The following is a 16,504-nucleotide window of genomic DNA, read 5'->3' on the forward strand; positions in this document are numbered from 1 at the left end:
GTAATGTGCGAAAGAAGAGGATTCAATGGTTTTAGATCTTAATGTATAAAGTGATGCATCCTTTTATTATCAGAATTATTACTAATATAAAGACTATAACAGAAATCATTTCCAGACAGAGGTGGCACAAACTTCTAGAACACATTACCTTCATAACGTGACAGCCGTGGACTTTTGGAAACAAAACAACCAACAGATGCTCTCTTCAGTGCTGTTCCTGTGTGAACTGTTTCCTGAGGGACGTGCAACGCAAAGATGGTTAAATGAAGAATGTTGGAGTTGAGACGGTGGACGCTGCTCTGGGCCGCGGCTGCGTCTCGCACCCTGAGGAGGCGGTGCGCTTGCTGCAGCCGCTGCTGGGACAGCACGAGGCGGTGGACTTGCTCCTGGCCGCGGGTGCACGGGATGGCGACGCGTCCCACGAACACTGTTCCTCCCTGCTTCTCGTCCTTCGCCTGGAAATCATGTCGCCATGCGTGTGATCATCTACTCAACCAACAGCCAACGCGGCACCACGCCCTTGCTGATGGAAGGAGATTTTCACTCAGAATCTCATGATGCATGACCCCATTCATGCTTTCCTTTACACGGATCAGTCGTCCTGGTCTCTTTGCAGAAAAACAGCCCCAAAGCATGATGTTTCCACCCCCATGCTTCACAGTAGGTACGGTGTTCTTTGGATCCAATTCAGTCCGTTGACAGCTCTTTGGTCTGGGCCACAGTGGAGTTTGGATTGTGACTGTTTGAGGTTGTGGACAGGTGTCTTTTATACTGATAGAGGTGGAACAGGCGCCATTAATACAGGTAGCGAGTGGAGGACAGAGGAGCCGCTTAAAGAAAAAGTTACAGCTGTGTGAGAGCCAGAAGTCTTGCTTGTTTGTTGGTGACCAAATACTCATTTTACACCATTTTTGCAAATAAATTCTTTAAAAATCAGACAATTTCTGGATATATTTTTTTCTCATTCTGTCTCTGATAGTTGAGGTTTTCCTATGATGACATTACAGGCCTCTCTCATATTTTTAAGTGGGAGAACTTCCACAATTGGTGGCTGACGCAATACTTTTCTGCCCCACTGTATGCTGTAATTTTACTCCAAAATGGATCAAATCCATTTTTTTCCCTCAAAACCCACAAAAACTGTAAAACCCAAAGATTACACCTATTTATGAGTTTATTGAGTTTTCTAATCAGGGTTCATTTTGTGTTTGATACCTTTACAATTTTTGTATCTTTATGAAGAATGATCTTTTCTGACAGCTTTTGCAAACAAATATTTGTTAAATTATTTGTATTTGATGATACTCCTTCTTTCTTAAACAGATGATAAAACCCTGAATCTTCCATGTTGGTCATCCTGTTGTTCAGATGTGTGTGTGTGTGTGTGTGTGTGTGTGTGTGTGTGTGTGTGTACACCAGTGTTCTGCAAGACGCTGTAACTAACTAATCTCTTTGAAAAGTTGTTTAGGAACCGAAAATAAAAATGATACGGCAACTTTTCAAGTGAAAATGCTTCGTTTTTCCTCTCAGAAAAGTTTAATGTCTGATCGGCAACATTTTGAGAACGATGTCAGTTTATACAGAAACACATAAAAACACACAGAAACACGTTTCTAACACATGACAAGGAAGTGTTTAAACTACAGAGGGCCAGAATCAGGTGTTTGAATATCACTGCCTCATACATTTCCCAGGATGCATCTGGTGTGCATGAAAACGCTGTAGGTTCCAACACTGGGCAGACCCTATAGGCGTGGAGTTTGCATGTTCTCCCCGTGGCTCCGTGGTGCTCCTGGAGTTTGTTCTGGGATGCACTGCAGGCCTGTGCAGCTGATCGGTGAAGGGTTAATGCGGGGGGTTTTCGGAGCTCGTGCAGACGTTTTGCACAGACATGTCGCTCTTTAATATTTTCGATGTCGGCTGGTTTTACAGAGTGAGAACCACAGACGGATTTCTGTCGGCGTGTTTTCCAGGAGGCAGAGTGTGACAGACAGTGTACACTTTGTGTTGTGAATGAACCGACGCTGTGATCGCAGACTCCTGAAACGCGGCCAAGCAGAATGAAAGAATGAGCTTATATAACATCAGGCCAGGTGATGCCCTGACTTCACTCAACGCCGCCGCTGGCCCGGCGTCCCGGCTAACCATTATATCAACCCCGCCGACGCCGCGCAAACTTTTACTGTGCCAAGCCTTGTTGCGAGCGCTGCCACCCTGTTCATAACTTTGACAGCTTTATTATGTACTTTGTATAAAGCTTCAGCTGCGAGTCACATTCCTGGCGTTTGCAAATAGACTTACAGGTGATTTCGTGGCTGTCGGGGCGTCGCGAGACGGTCCTGACTGATTTATAGGCAGAGCGCCGAGCACAGCCCCAGTAATCCAGCAGGCAAATAAAGATGAAGCTGTGCTTTCAGATACACTCCGGATGAATGCAGTGTAAACACACACACACATGCACACACACCGTCACATGCAGAGCAGGTCAGGACAGTGGTGTGTTTGGATTATTGAGCCGCAGCCCTGTTTGGATCTGTGTGTTTGTACATGTGTGTGAACAGTCCCCACACACACACACACACACACACACACACACACACACACTGGCTTGTGTCGGTGTGTCTGTCAGGGTGTGTCGGGCTCAGCGCTGACAGGTGTGTGTCACCTCATCATTCAGGCTGTCAGCGGCGCCCACGGGCAGGCGGAGGCGAGACGCCGCTGAAGGACGGCGGTTGGCTGGCGCTCAGGCCCGGCCGCTTCCTGCGCTCGCACAGCTTCAGTGGGAGTCTTGGAGAAGTCCTATGTAGGACAAAGGCAGCCTGCGGCGTACTCCCCCCCCCCCCATTACCACTGTCTGTAATGCTACCAGTGTAAAAAAAGAAGAAAAAAATCCCCCCATCTGACTTGACTCATCGCTCATCAGCGGCAGAGCGACGAGGAGAGAGCTGCTCGGATCAAAGACTGGATGTCAAACCCCCCCCCCCCGTCCTCAAATTCATCCAAAAACCCAGAGTGACTGCTGCATGTACGCATGTTTGTATGTGTGTGTGTGTGGGTGTGTGTGTGTGCGTGCGCGCTTGCCAAGCTCCTCAACTTGAAGCGTGTGTTTATGTACTTTGTCACTCAGGAAAATGAGATGTGTAAATCCAGACGTCAGACGGGAAGAGGAGATTTCTGACAGCTCTGAGCATCGCGTTCCAGATCCCTCCCCCCCCCTCCTTCCTCCTTCCTTCTTCTTCGCTTCGCTTTTGGCTCACTGGCCGCTCCGCTGACAGCTTCATGGCTGCCGGAGAGAGGAGTGAAGATCTGAGCGCCGATAGAAAGAAGCAGAAGACGGGACGACGACATGAGAAGGGGAGATCTTGTTTCTTGAATGTGTGCAGAGCTGAGGCCGTCTCAGAGCCAAGGTCAGCTCCGCACGTCCCGGAATCTGACAGGGTGTACTTACTTCCTTTGGCTTACGCGTGTGTGTGTGCGTGTGTGTGCGTGTGTGTGTGTATGAGAGAGAGAGAGAGAGAGAGAGAGAGAGAGAGAGAGAGAGAGAGAGAGAGAGAGCTGCAGATGCTTTCAGAGTACAAATTGGACCGAGGCCTCTGCAGTATTCGGGTGACACGGTAATGGAGGGTAGGATGTGTGTGTGTGTGGTTATGTGTGTGTGTGTGTGTGTGTGTGTGTGTGTGTGTGTGTGTGTGTGTGTGTGTGTGTGTGTGTGTGTGTGTGTGTGCCTGTCGCCTGTGTTCACTGGCCCTGCCATTCAGCGGTACATGCACAGGGCTGACAGCTCCCGCTTAAATGTGTCACTCGACATTACCCATAAAGCACCACCAGAGAGAGGTGGGGGGTGGGGGGGGGTGGGGGGGGGGGGGGAGTACAGAGTGGAGGACATGGTTGTAGAAATGTGTGCAAGTGAGGCAGCGTCCAGGAAATAGAAACACGAAGGAGAAATCTTTGACTGTGTTCCTCAGAGCGTTTCCTCCCTGCTCTGGACGGAGCGCTGCTCTCAGACCTGGTTCGATTCCCGCCCCGCCTCCCGGTTCCAGCCGGCAGACCCCCGGGGGCCCCGATGGAGGGCCGCCTGTCTCTCACGCAAAGACGAGCAACAGTTACATTTCATTTCCCCAAGAAACGGCCGCCTCAGCAGACACCGTCGGGTTGGATTTGAGCGGAGAGCCGCCGCAGATGTGATCTCCACGCGGCGAGCTGTCGGCGGCTCGTCGGCGGTCACTCCAGTCAGAATCTCCGCCGCAGCAACCCAGAGCTGTCGTCCAATGTATTAAACACAGGGTCACTCGCAGGCCGGCGTCATGGCAGCAGGATCCTGCTCGTCGGTTCCGGCTGACTCAGAGTTTATCTTCGGACCATGAATTATCCATCCGGCTATCTTTAAACCTGCCGCACGCAGCCGGCGGTCTCCGAGGCCCGGAGAGCAGCTGACTGCTGGAACCGGTCAGCTCTGCTTCAGATTAACCCGCGGGGAGCGTAGGGTTAACCTTCCAAACATTTTCACAGACTGTTGGAGGAACCAGGACACCCAGGAAACCCTGTTCATGCAGTAATTAAGTAGATGATACACAAGAAATGAGGATATCTTTGTTTGGTGGAGCGTTCCGTCGCTCCCTGCCTCTTTCATTCATTTTAAATTGGTGCAGCATTTGTCAGGAATGTGACTTAAAACCACTCAGTTAAAATATTAAAAGACCTCTCAGCTGTTTTATGGCGTTTTAATCATGTCGTATAAATAAACTTGCCTTGCTTGGCCTTGATGGCAGTTATATACTTTATCATTTACGTTTTCTTTGTTTTCCTGAATGAAACGTGCACGCTGAGAGTGTCTGTTCCATCTGACTGGTCCTCCCATTACCTCCCATTAGCACAAACCCAGGAGGAATGCTAATGCCCCCCACTGCCGTGGAGAACCGATGCGGTGGAGAACGCCGTTAATCCAAAGGTAATGACTGAAGGCGAGTTCAGTTTCTGTCAAATCTGGATGCGATCAACACTTTTTAAAATTTCACGATGGTTTTCCAGCAGCTGCTGGAGGATGGCTCAACTGTACGATATCTACCGCCCTCCTGTGGCCGTTTTGGTGAAGACAGCAGCAAGGTAGGGAGCAGAGGCGTAATAGTGGATTTGATGGCAGAAAATTTTGATTAGAGATGTAGAGAGATTATTAGATTAAATAAGAGATTTATTCAGATGACTACAGTGATGACTTGATGATAAATTTTGTTCAATTAATTTTTTTTGGGCTCATGCTGGTGCAGGTGTCCGGTTTCAGTCTGCTCTGTGGAGAAAGAACATGCTGTACCCTTCCAGATGTTTCTATTTGACTGGTAAATTTTACTAACTCCACCGTGGGTGAGAGGGTTTCTTTCAGCGGTGTGTTTTTTTTTCTTCTTTTTTGCTTGTGATAAATTGACACATACAGTAGGTGTTTGGCTGCGTAAGGCGGTCAGATCAAGTTGGATTATGGGAGTTAAGGGCCACATGTCAAAACACGTCTTTCAGTCTGCCTCGGGGCGCCACAACAACGGCCCCCATCCCTGAAATCCCACCAACGCCATTCTCCTCATGTCACTCAGTCCCTATCCGAAGGCACAATCAGCTCTCTCAGCTCCATTTCCTGCCAATGTGCGTACTGACACACACACACACACACACACACCACACACACACACACACACTCACACACACACACACACACACACACACACACACACACACACACACACACACACACACACACACACACACACACACACACACACGCTGTAAAACCTTCATGCTAGCTCGTGCTTGCCAGTAAGTGATATTACCTGTTGCTGCTTGAGAGAGAGAGAGAGAGTGTGTGTGTGTGTGTGTGTGTGTGTGTGTGTGTGTGTGTGTGTGTGTCAGTCAACACGAGGGCAGCAGAGTTTCCACAGTGAATCAGTGAAGATAATCTTCCGCTGCAGAAGTGTGTGTTGAGTTTGCAGACGGCCTTCTTGAGCTTGTTTGTGTGTAAATCTTCGGCTTGGAGATGTTTTGTCTTCCTCATCTGTTCTTTCCTGAGTGAGTCTGATTGTTTTGCATTTAAATCTGCATTATCCAGGTTTTTGTGTTGGAAACTGCAGCTTTTTTTTTCTTTCTTATATGCAGAATTGAATCTATTCAATCTAATATCCAAAAACCCCGCTCTAACCTTGTGTTTTTGTTGTGTGGTTGACTCAGTCCATCCTGCATGCGGTGGTTGAAGAGGGATTTCCAGTGTTTGATATGGAATCCGGTCGGCTAACAGCAGGTCTCCAGGTGGGAGATGCTGCAGGAAGCAGTAATCTCTTCCTGTTGTGCCCTTTCAAAGAAAAGTCCAAAGCAGTCGGTAAGAGCTGTAACACGATGACCGAACGGTCGGACAGTCCAGGCCGTGTTTCCTTGTGTGAGTTTCCCTCAGATGTTCCAGTTTTGGTGACTGTAGCCTGACCTGAGCTCAGCCCATGTTCTGCCAGTGTTGCGCCTGTTTCAGTGAAATCAAACCGGTCTTTTTTCCTCCCACCCCGCTGTACCGGGTTCTCAGTACTGACAGACACCTGGAGGACCGGGTACAGAGGAACACCGTCGCTGGCGGAGGTTTGTTCTTCGGATTCTCCTGCTTTGTCTCTGCTCTGCTCTCTCAGGTTCAGCCTGGCAACACATTTCAGCACCGCGGGCGAAGAAACGACTGCAGACACAACGAGAGACGCCACGTCTCTTCCACTCCGGGGGACGGATGAGCTCGCTTTGCATATTCTCCCCCCTCCGCCTTTTTTTTTTTTTTTCTTTTTTAGCCAGCCAGCAGTCATTACACAAATCAGTATTCCAGACAAGGCTGCCAGCTCTCATACGGCCCCGGAGTGAAGTTTTGATTCTTGATCGCATAAATCACAAAGGCAGGGTGTTGCTGGATTAGCTGGTTCGGATGAGTTGTGGGAATTGGTCTTGTGGATCTCCGTTGTGGAGACGGGTCAGAAAAGGACCCGAAAAGGACACCGACGCTCTCACTGAGTGGTCAAACAAGGCGGCGCCCTCCGGACCAACGGCGACAGACATAAGGTATAATTTCCCTCCGTCTCACATCCCGCCTGCTCTGGTTTCCAGAGAAGAAAAAAGTGACACTTTAAGAGGCGATATTTCAACTTAGATCACGACAGACAGAGACGGAGACGGAGGAAGCGGGGGGAGATAAAAGTGATGGACGGCATGTTAAGTGGATATTTCTCTCCAGTGTAAGTGTGTCGTGACGGGGAGGGATTACGACGTGACACAGAGCTGCTCGCTACGCCCAGAGCCGCTGATTGACACGTGTCGCCCATTTCTGGAGAAAGGCTCTACCAATGGAAGCCAGATAAGTCAATCAGGCTGAGACAGACAACATGTGTTTGACGTCCCTGCCATGAATTTTACATGAATCAGGGGGGATCAGTGAGTGGGGGGGGGGGGGGGGGGGGGGGTCTGGGTGGTCACTGCTGTGGAGTCCTCCACCCTGACTGCAAAGATGATGTGTGAACGGTGTCAGATTCCTTGAGTCGCTCTGTCACTGTCCGTCTACTTCTACTTGTGCAAAACAGCTGTTTACTGTGGCCGTGGCAGCAGCGTTCTGAAAGGCTGTTTTTCTTTCCTAGTTTCCACAGAGATGAGTTTTTCCTCGGCTTTCAGCTGGCTCCAAACACTCAATAAAAGTTGTCTGCTCTTACCTGAGAACGTTGTGTAAACGCGGCTTAAAAATGCAACCAGTACCTTGACTTTTTCTTATTCTGTTTGTCCAATTTGCAGCTAAGAGTGAGATCTGCTCTACAGCAGGACGGTGTTTCTCTTCAGGTTTCTCATTAATCTGTTTTACTTTTTATTGTGTAATTTCTGCAGCCTTTCACAGTTTTACACACTAACTCTCAGAATGCTTTTGCTACTTTTGCTCACAATAACTGAGCTAACTTGTTCAATTTTTACTCTAACTGGAACAGTGTTAGAAACAAAACTTACTTCCAGTAGAAAAAGTTTTTTCACTTTTATTCTTTACCCTTTGGAAGGCCATGCGATCGGGATTACCTGGATTTAAATGTTGTTAAATCTGTCAAACTGGTCAGAATCACATAATTTATCACATATAGTTTAAAAATGACTCTAAATGGCTTTGTGTGTATGTGTGTGTGTGTGTGTGTGTGTGTGTGTGTGTCCTCTTGAAGCAGAAACAGCAGATATCTCTGTTGCTGGTGTTGTGAGTCGGGTTTGATCTCTGGCATGCTGTGTTTAGGCGCAAAGTTCAGTCAAGTGTTTGATTCCATCTGACCCAGACCAAACACAACAGCACCACACACACACACACACACACACACGCACGCACGCACGCACACACACACGCACGGCTGAAATAACTAATTTCACCGTGTTTTTTTCGTATTTCATCACATTCACATGTTCATTAAAATCGGGGTAATAATGGTGGAGTGTTGACAATTTAAAAATTAGCATGCTCAGATTTCTCATGTTCACACAAACACAGTTGTGTTTTTCCCCCTTGTCTTTGTTTAAATCCCCTATTTAATATTTAATAAAAAAAAATATAGAAACATTTATTTTTTTGGCTACGAATTCTAAAATACCGAAGTGCAGTTTTACCAATACTAATAAAGTACAAATGCCTTAATTGCACTTCTGTTAAACAAGTGTCTCGTTGTTTCTTTAAAGCAGAAGGAATCAGGTGTTTGAAATACGGAGATTGTTGCTTCCAGGGAGCTCAGTATTTGTGAAATGGACCGGTGACTTGTCCAGGAAGTGCTATTTAATCAGGAGCCTCGTCTACACGGGTCCAGAAATGCTCCTTGTAATCGGATTGCGAGGTCCAGTGGATTATAAAAGTCTCATATGAACACCTGAGTGGATAGAGTCTCAGTGGAAGTCTGTCTGATGGATAATCCACTTCATGCCTCTCATAAACGGCTGAAGGCGGCGGATGGCGCTTTACGGGTGGATTATTCGTTCTGCACATGCGCTCCGTCGTTCCAAGAGTCACATAATGACGTCCACAGAGAACAGGAAGTGGGAATGAAGAAAGTCAAAACCCAAACAAGCACAAGAACTGGACGATGGTTGAGAAAGTCTTTTGCTGAAGGAAGTATTTCAATGAGTGTCTTTTAAATGTTACCTTACAAAAATCCTCTTACTTTAAAAAAACGAAGGATGTTTCTCTGGATTTTTCTTCTTCTTATCTCTCCACCAACAACTTCTCCTCCTGTGATTTTGGAACGAGACCCTCGATGTTACAGACTTTGAAAATAACCCGAACTGTAACTTCAGCCCTAAAAATCACACGACTTCTTTTAAAGTATGCAAAATGTTTTGTGGTGAAGCTTTTCAGCCCAGACAATGAAGGCCAAACCCCAGTGGTGCAGCGTGCTTTCAGTTTGTGGGTTACGCACACACAGACACACACACACAGACACACACACACACACACACACACACACACACACACACACACACACACACACACACACTGATAAACAGCTGCCAAAGAAAGCCAGATGAGATGGAGATGCCCTGGGTGGCATTTGAAGTCTACGTGTGGTCTCCTAGGATTTTGCGCATCTCATCTTTAGCACGTCGGTGCTCGGATCCCTCCGCCCTGTTGGTCTGGCTTCCCCTGCATGTTTCCTCTCTCCTCCCAGCCCTTCCTCCTCCTCATCCTCCTCCTCATCGCCGCTGCCTGGCGTTAATGTTGGGAGTGATTGAGGAGGGCTGCATGAGGAGGCTGACAGAGCTCATCTCTGGCCCATGATGCATGGCTTCCCCGGGCCTCCCCGCTGCCCCATTACACCCTGATTAATTGGCCCTGCTTAAGTCAATAACTCATCCGTTAAAAAAACAAAAAGCTCCAGTGGAGAAGAGGAGGAGGAGGAGGAGGAGGAGGAGGAGGAGAGGTAATGAAGGACACAAGAGAGGCAAGTCAGTGAAAGGAAAGCAGGACAAAAAAAACGGAATGAGACAATGGAGTGAGAACAGCTTGAACTGCACTTACAAACAAGCTTTTGAAAGCCAATGCTGACATCTTGGCTTCTTCTCACACTAATAAATCTGCATATTAAAGTAATACATGAGTCAAACCATAATTTCCGAGTATCAGACGCTTAAGTGGAGGTTGTAAAGTGCTCATTCATCGTTAGCTTTTTGCTTTCAGCGCTCGGATGTGTCAGGAGCCTGGTTTCATTGCAGTCCTACCTGTTCCACTTCCGATCCGTCTCACTTAATGCGTGTGCTCTTTCCAGCGGCGGCGGCCGGCTCGGCGCGGTCCAGACCGCCGTCAGTCGTCGGCGTGGGCGACGTGTCGGATTCTCTCTTTGATTCGGAAGAGGCTGAGTCTGTCCAGAGGTTTCCTCTGCGATCATTTACCGAGAGGCAGTGTTGATGGAAACAGGTTCACCGCTGCAGCTGACGGACTCATTCCTCATCCAGCAATCAGGATCACATCTGCAAACGATGTCTGCCCACGACGAGCGCCTCAGCATCGCGGAACATGAAATAGAAGCATGAAATCAGAGGCAATATTTGTGATAAAGCAGCACTTGTGATGTGAAATCGTCCTCCAGGGCTGCGTGTGTTGTCGTGATGATACGTGCTTCAGCAGGATGGCGCATTAGACGCATTGTCAAAGCGCAGAGAAAATCTGTTCGCCAATCTGTCCTCCTCCTGGTTGATAGCAGACTTCCGCGGTTTGTTGAACAGAATGACGCGGCCCGTCTGAGGCTGCTTCCACAAACGTTTCCCAAGCAAACATCGACTGAAGGCTCGTCTGCACCGAGGAAAAATGTCCTCTTCAGCGTTTAAACCCCGGTTTATCGTCTGCCAAAAACCGTCTCGACGTATCATCAGCTGACTTTCTCCTGGTCTGACAAACAATGGACTCACGGGAGGACCGATGCAGAGAGACGACTCATCCTCGAACAGCAAACACAAGTCATGCTCTCTGCTGCCGACGGCTTTCAGTTTTTAACCCGGGACAGAATGAAACAAACTTACTCAGACTTGAAATGATGTGAAGAAGCTCCATGTTGGGTTGTTTCCACAAAACTCTTTGCTCTTGAAGGGACTATTAACCCTGTATTTATAATACCCTGTTACATGTTTCTAGAGAGAAAACGCATCGTTTTTGCATTTTCATTCAGGAAAGTTTTCACCTTTTCACTGCAATATTTCAAAACGATGTCTGTTTACTCTGAAATGGCAGAAATCCTGAAAGCGGTGCAGTCTGCGAGGCCATCAGCCGGCGCTGTTTGTTTCTGTACTAATACGACACACATGCTGCAGAGAACAACACACTCCAAACATTAACAGTGGGAAAACACAGGCGTTCATATGGACAGACCACCAGGGTGGAGTGTTATTATGGTGACTGTCGACTCGAACAGAGCTGTTTTCAGGGAGCTGTTTTCAAAAAGCTGTGTTTATGGGCACAGTTGCTGCGTGAGCGAACACACAAAAGATGACAAACGTTTTCAGTTTTCTCCTTAAAACGTCAGCTTTAGTGTTGCTATTGCATTCTAATTGTTGTCATGAAAGTTTTGTCGCCTTCCATACGTCTTTAAAGCCCCCCTCATAGTGTGCTCGTGCTCCTCAGCTCCTCTCCGCCATGCACAAGTCCCTGTGTGCATGTTTGTGTTTTTTCTTCGGCTGTCAGAGTTAATCACATTAATCGTGATTAATCAATGTAAGGCTGACTAAACTTTACTTTTTTAATCGCAATTAATTGCACCATGAGGATTGGAGCTTTTTTCAATTTTAAAACTGTATTTGATGAAGACGTTATGTTATGTTGGCGCTTTATTTTGAAAGAAAACGCAAAAAAGGTCTAAAGGAAATTCTTTTCATGTTTTCATTTGATTCCAATTAAGACCCGCTGGTTGAATTCTTGCCTTGAAATGCAAAACGACACAGTATTTAAAAACACAATTAAGTATGGACATCCTGCGATTAATCGCAGTAAAGCAATCGACCTTTTCACAGCCGCAGTTGTTCCTTTAAAGAATCAGAAAACAGCAGCCACCTGTGGCTCGACATGCTAGCTCCACCTGTTTCCACATGTCTGCTGTTTCCATGTAAATAAACATCGTTTTCAAAACGTTGCTGTGTAAACGCAAAACTTTCCTGAAATGAAAATCCGATATGTCGTTTCATCAGAGTCTTAATGTTTGATACCTGAATTTGTCACATTCCTGATAAACCGCCTTTATGTTTTGCATCCATTGATTTCATATTTCTGTTGTAAAGTATCCAAACTTCTCTGATAAAGGCCTCTTTCTTCTGTCCTGCGTGCACTGCTGTCGTGCACACGTGTGCACGCCCTCCCCATCCAGCTGCAGCCCATAGATCACAGCCCTGGAAAGCAGATTACACCTAATCACCGCAGACACTTAGATCACTGTTCTGATCAAATAACAGCTCAGCTGTAATGTCAACACGCGCGCACGCAGGAAATCCTGCCGCTGAGCGGCGGATCCGAGGGCGCAGCCCTCTATCTTTGTTCTGGTTTGGAGAGCTGACATGTTTGACAGCGGCGAATGTAAGTAGCAGTGTTTATGACATGTCTGAGCGACCATGAAAAGGCCAAATACTGCCGGGGCCCGGGCCGGGGCCGCTCTTCACGCCGGCCCTGACATGACGGAGATAAGAGAGAATAAACACAATGAACTGCACTGATCTCTGCCATTGTCTGTGCACTGAAGAGGCTTTTGTTTGTGGACATCCCAGGATTATGGTTTGTTAACTCTGTGTGTGTATGTGTGTGAAGTATTAGTTTCTCTCTCGTGTGTGTGTGTGTGTGTGGTGTGTGAGTCTCAAAAGAGGCGCCAAGCTGGTGGGAAAGATTGAAGTTAGTTGGTCACCGTTCCATCCTCTCTTCCATATCCCCGAGTACAATCATCACCATCTTTTAATCTTCACCCTCCAGCAGATAACGCAGACAGCCTGGCTCCTTCCTGCTCAGCGCACAGATATGGCCTTCATCCACACACGCAACACCCACACACACACCACACACAAGGGGCTGTCACAGCACACATATGAGCCTGGCCTGGCCTCTGAGGAAACGCGGACCAGCTCCAGTCATAAATAATAATGGGATTGGCTACATGACATGTGAGTGATGGGGCCCCTCTCAGAACTCATTTACCTGGCTTTGTGTAGCAATTCATCGGCCCCCTAATGTAGCGCTAAGCAATGAGCCTTTCGGAATATTGTGCAATTTATCGCAAGGTCAACTGGCACCAGGCGAGCGCTCTATAAATCACGCTCCGGCACATGCCCCAATGACAGCTAAATCAACATGAGTAATTGCTTTGAAATGTGGAGGAAGCGAGCAGGCAGGCCGGACAAAGCGGTGCGGTTAGTGGAGAAGGGGGGGCAGGAGGGGGGTCTGGGGGGGGGGGGGGGGGGGGGGGGTCGTGTTGCTAACCTCACTGTGACTCTGGAAATGTGACATGCAGATGTTTTGGTAAATTACAGGAACCTGGTGGGGGAGAGGGGGGGGGGGACTTCACATAGCAGGAGGACAGAGCGCTGACTGACCAGCAGAGGGAGTGACACACACACACGCACACACACACACACATGCATGCAAGCACACACTACTGAGGAGCTGGTGGAGTATGCAGTGAATGGCCGCCAGCTGCTGTGAATGAGTTACTGAGTCCTGTGTATATTTGTGTGTGTGTGTGTGTGCGAGCGTGGAGTGGGGATGGATGTCTGAAGCTGTCAGCACTGGTGTGTGAGCTGTCTCAGTGTGCACGTGTGAGCGAGAGAAAGAGAGAGAGAGAGAGGAGGAGAGAGAGAGAGAGAGAGTGTGAGTGAGCAAACACAATCCTGTCCATCAGTGTCCATTACCCTGACAGCAAGTGAGATTATGACCGCAGGGTCACAGAGAGGCGCCACCACACACACACAACACCACACACACACACACACACACACACCACACACCACACACCACACACACACACACAAAGACAAACATAACTCTGCAAGACAAAAGAAGAAAAAAAATAGAATTTGGGGGGTTTTTATGAGCTTCATTTTTAATTCACCAAGAGAAAATATCTGTTCTATTCAGACGCACCAGTGGAATCTAATTCTTTTGTAATCTGTGAAGTTACACAGACAATAAATCCTGAAAAGAGACACCTGTTTCACTGTAAACTCTGCACCTGGAACCACCTGTTCCAGCTCTGTTTCACTTGGTTGAGTGAATCTGAGCAGGTTTTCATAAGAGCTGAAGAAGACACTGAAGGACAACTCTAGGTGGGAAACTAAATCTGCACTCAGGCCTTCATTAAGAGATTCAGTGTGACTTCATTTAAATGGAAATATAAGTCTTTGTGAGCAGCTCAAGTCGTGTTTACATCGAGTTGCATCATTTTCAAGAAGAAATCAACCTTTTCACTCCAGTCTTGTCCCTCCAGCAGGGTTTTAACATCTGTACTGTTGCTTTTCCATTAGTTCGCAGCATTATTGCTGAAAATGATGTTTTCGTAGTTCCTCGTTGCTTCTTCAGAGGCAACTGCTGCTGCTGGACAACTCAGGTAATCTGCTCTGATAATTAATTATGCAATTATTTAACAGCCCGTCCATAAATATTAGCAGTGGCTACCGTCTGGCTGGGTCTTCCTGTGTGGAGTTTGCATGTTCTACCTCAGTGTTGCATGGATTTCATATTTATTTACAGACTGTAAGTTTGCGTCCTGCGTCTCGCCGCTGCTGGAGACTAAAATGATTTCTGAAACATTTCTGTACATCGGTAAACAGATGTTGAATACTCTGTCGATGGGACAGAGCCGCCGCAAGCACACAGTCGTCACGTTAATCAGAACGATTGATTCCAGTCGGCGTGAAAAGTATTGATTTTAACAGAGTTCATGAGAGAAAACTGTTGAGGTTATAAAAACAAGCGGATCCGCTCTCGGCGGCGGCTGAAGGCTTCTCGGCCGGTCCTGGTGAGAAGAAGTCACTTTGAACCAAACGCCTTAACGTCTCTGTTATTAACGACGCGGGCCGCTCAGCGATCTTAATTCCATTTGCATAATGAGCCGGAGCTGATAAGCCACTCATCAGAGCTAATGGAGTGGCTTTCATTAATTAAAACATCTCATTCCCACTGCTGCCTTCATTACGGCGCCAGATGGTTGTCATTACGCCGCTGTTTGTCAGTCAGAGGCTCGACACGGCCGTGAAGGGCCGTTAATATCACTGACCGAGCAGCCAGGGAGGCCGTCCGCGTGGGGATTAGTTTTGGAGGATAGTTTACCCCTGAAGCAAAGTTAGATGAGATCAGATGTGAAGTTTACAGGATGTGGCATCAGCCTGGACCTGGACCTGGACCCCCCCCCTCCACCTGGAGGACCTGCAGGACCTGCAGGACCAGCCCCCCTTACGTATGATTACCCTCTCCATGACCTTTCCTCCCTCACAACAAAAGCCATTTGATCACTATTTGAGTGTTTAGTTTTGGGTTGTTGCAATTTCTTAAGTACTGGATTGTGTGGAAGTGACTAAAAAATAATCCTAAATTCAGAAAAAGAAGTGTAGTTTGGTTTTTATTTCAGTAATTTGTTGAGAAAAGGGATAGAGCTGTGCTACTCCAGCTGAACCAGCTCATATGTACATAATAATATATACTTCCGTGTACTCACACCAGGCATGCGTCATTTATCTGTTCTGCTGCTGAAAAAAAGCCAGATCCACTGAGTTTGACCATTAACGCTGAAAAATTTGCATCAAGGTGAGATAAAATATGCAATGTAAAAATTTGACAAACTTGATATAACTTGCATGTTTTTCCCACAAAAAAAAAATCCAAAAGCTAAATGTCTTTTTTGAGACCATATATTTTACAGACATTATTTTTTTTTTTTAAATTTTTAAAAACATTTTTTTTTCAGATAAACCATGAGTTTTCAGAGCATCCATTCACTCTGGAGCCAGAAAACGATTAACTGACCTCATAATCCAACAGTTTACTGAGGAATCAGTGTTCAGACTTTTATTGCCAACAGTTCCATGTATTCTAAGTGGTACAAAAATCACAGAGTAACTCCAAAAAGTATAGAAAAGTTTTTTTCAAAACTGAAAATGAAAATTTCATAATTTAGTCAAAAATCTTTTAAGTCATCCTTCGTGTTTATTCCTACAACACATCACAACATATGGATGGTGCAACAGCAAAATGTCACTTTAAGCTCAAAATACAATGTTTCTCATGAAGAAATTGGATGAACGTATTAATGAACACCTGAACAGTCAGTACCACGACCCTCGTTGCCCCGTTATGAACCTGAAGCTCACCCGGGTCAGCTTAACCTAGTTAAGACCTTTCCCTCTGGTCTATTTCTGAGCTGTCCAGTAAAAGGAGAGACAGGTATCAGGTTTAACAAGGAGAGCACAGAAACAGGGCGTACGCCCGGCCCCAAATAGAGCTGCGCTGTGAGCCGCTCAGCTTTACTTGGGC

The 16,504-nt window shown here is 47.0% G+C and overlaps 1 long non-coding RNA gene across 1 annotated transcript; it reads left to right on the forward strand.

Moving 5' to 3' along the window:
- Positions 1–582: 582 nt before the first annotated feature.
- On the forward strand, positions 583–16,175 carry LOC115398070 (uncharacterized). Its single transcript, XR_003932552.1, has 3 exons — positions 583–671; positions 1,877–1,878; positions 16,165–16,175. It is a non-coding gene; the product is annotated as an uncharacterized LOC115398070 (long non-coding RNA).
- Positions 16,176–16,504: the final 329 nt, after the last annotated feature.

This window comes from Salarias fasciatus, chromosome 12 (genome assembly GCF_902148845.1).
Source record: "Salarias fasciatus chromosome 12, fSalaFa1.1, whole genome shotgun sequence".
In the NCBI taxonomy this organism is placed as follows: domain Eukaryota; kingdom Metazoa; phylum Chordata; class Actinopteri; order Blenniiformes; family Blenniidae; genus Salarias; species Salarias fasciatus.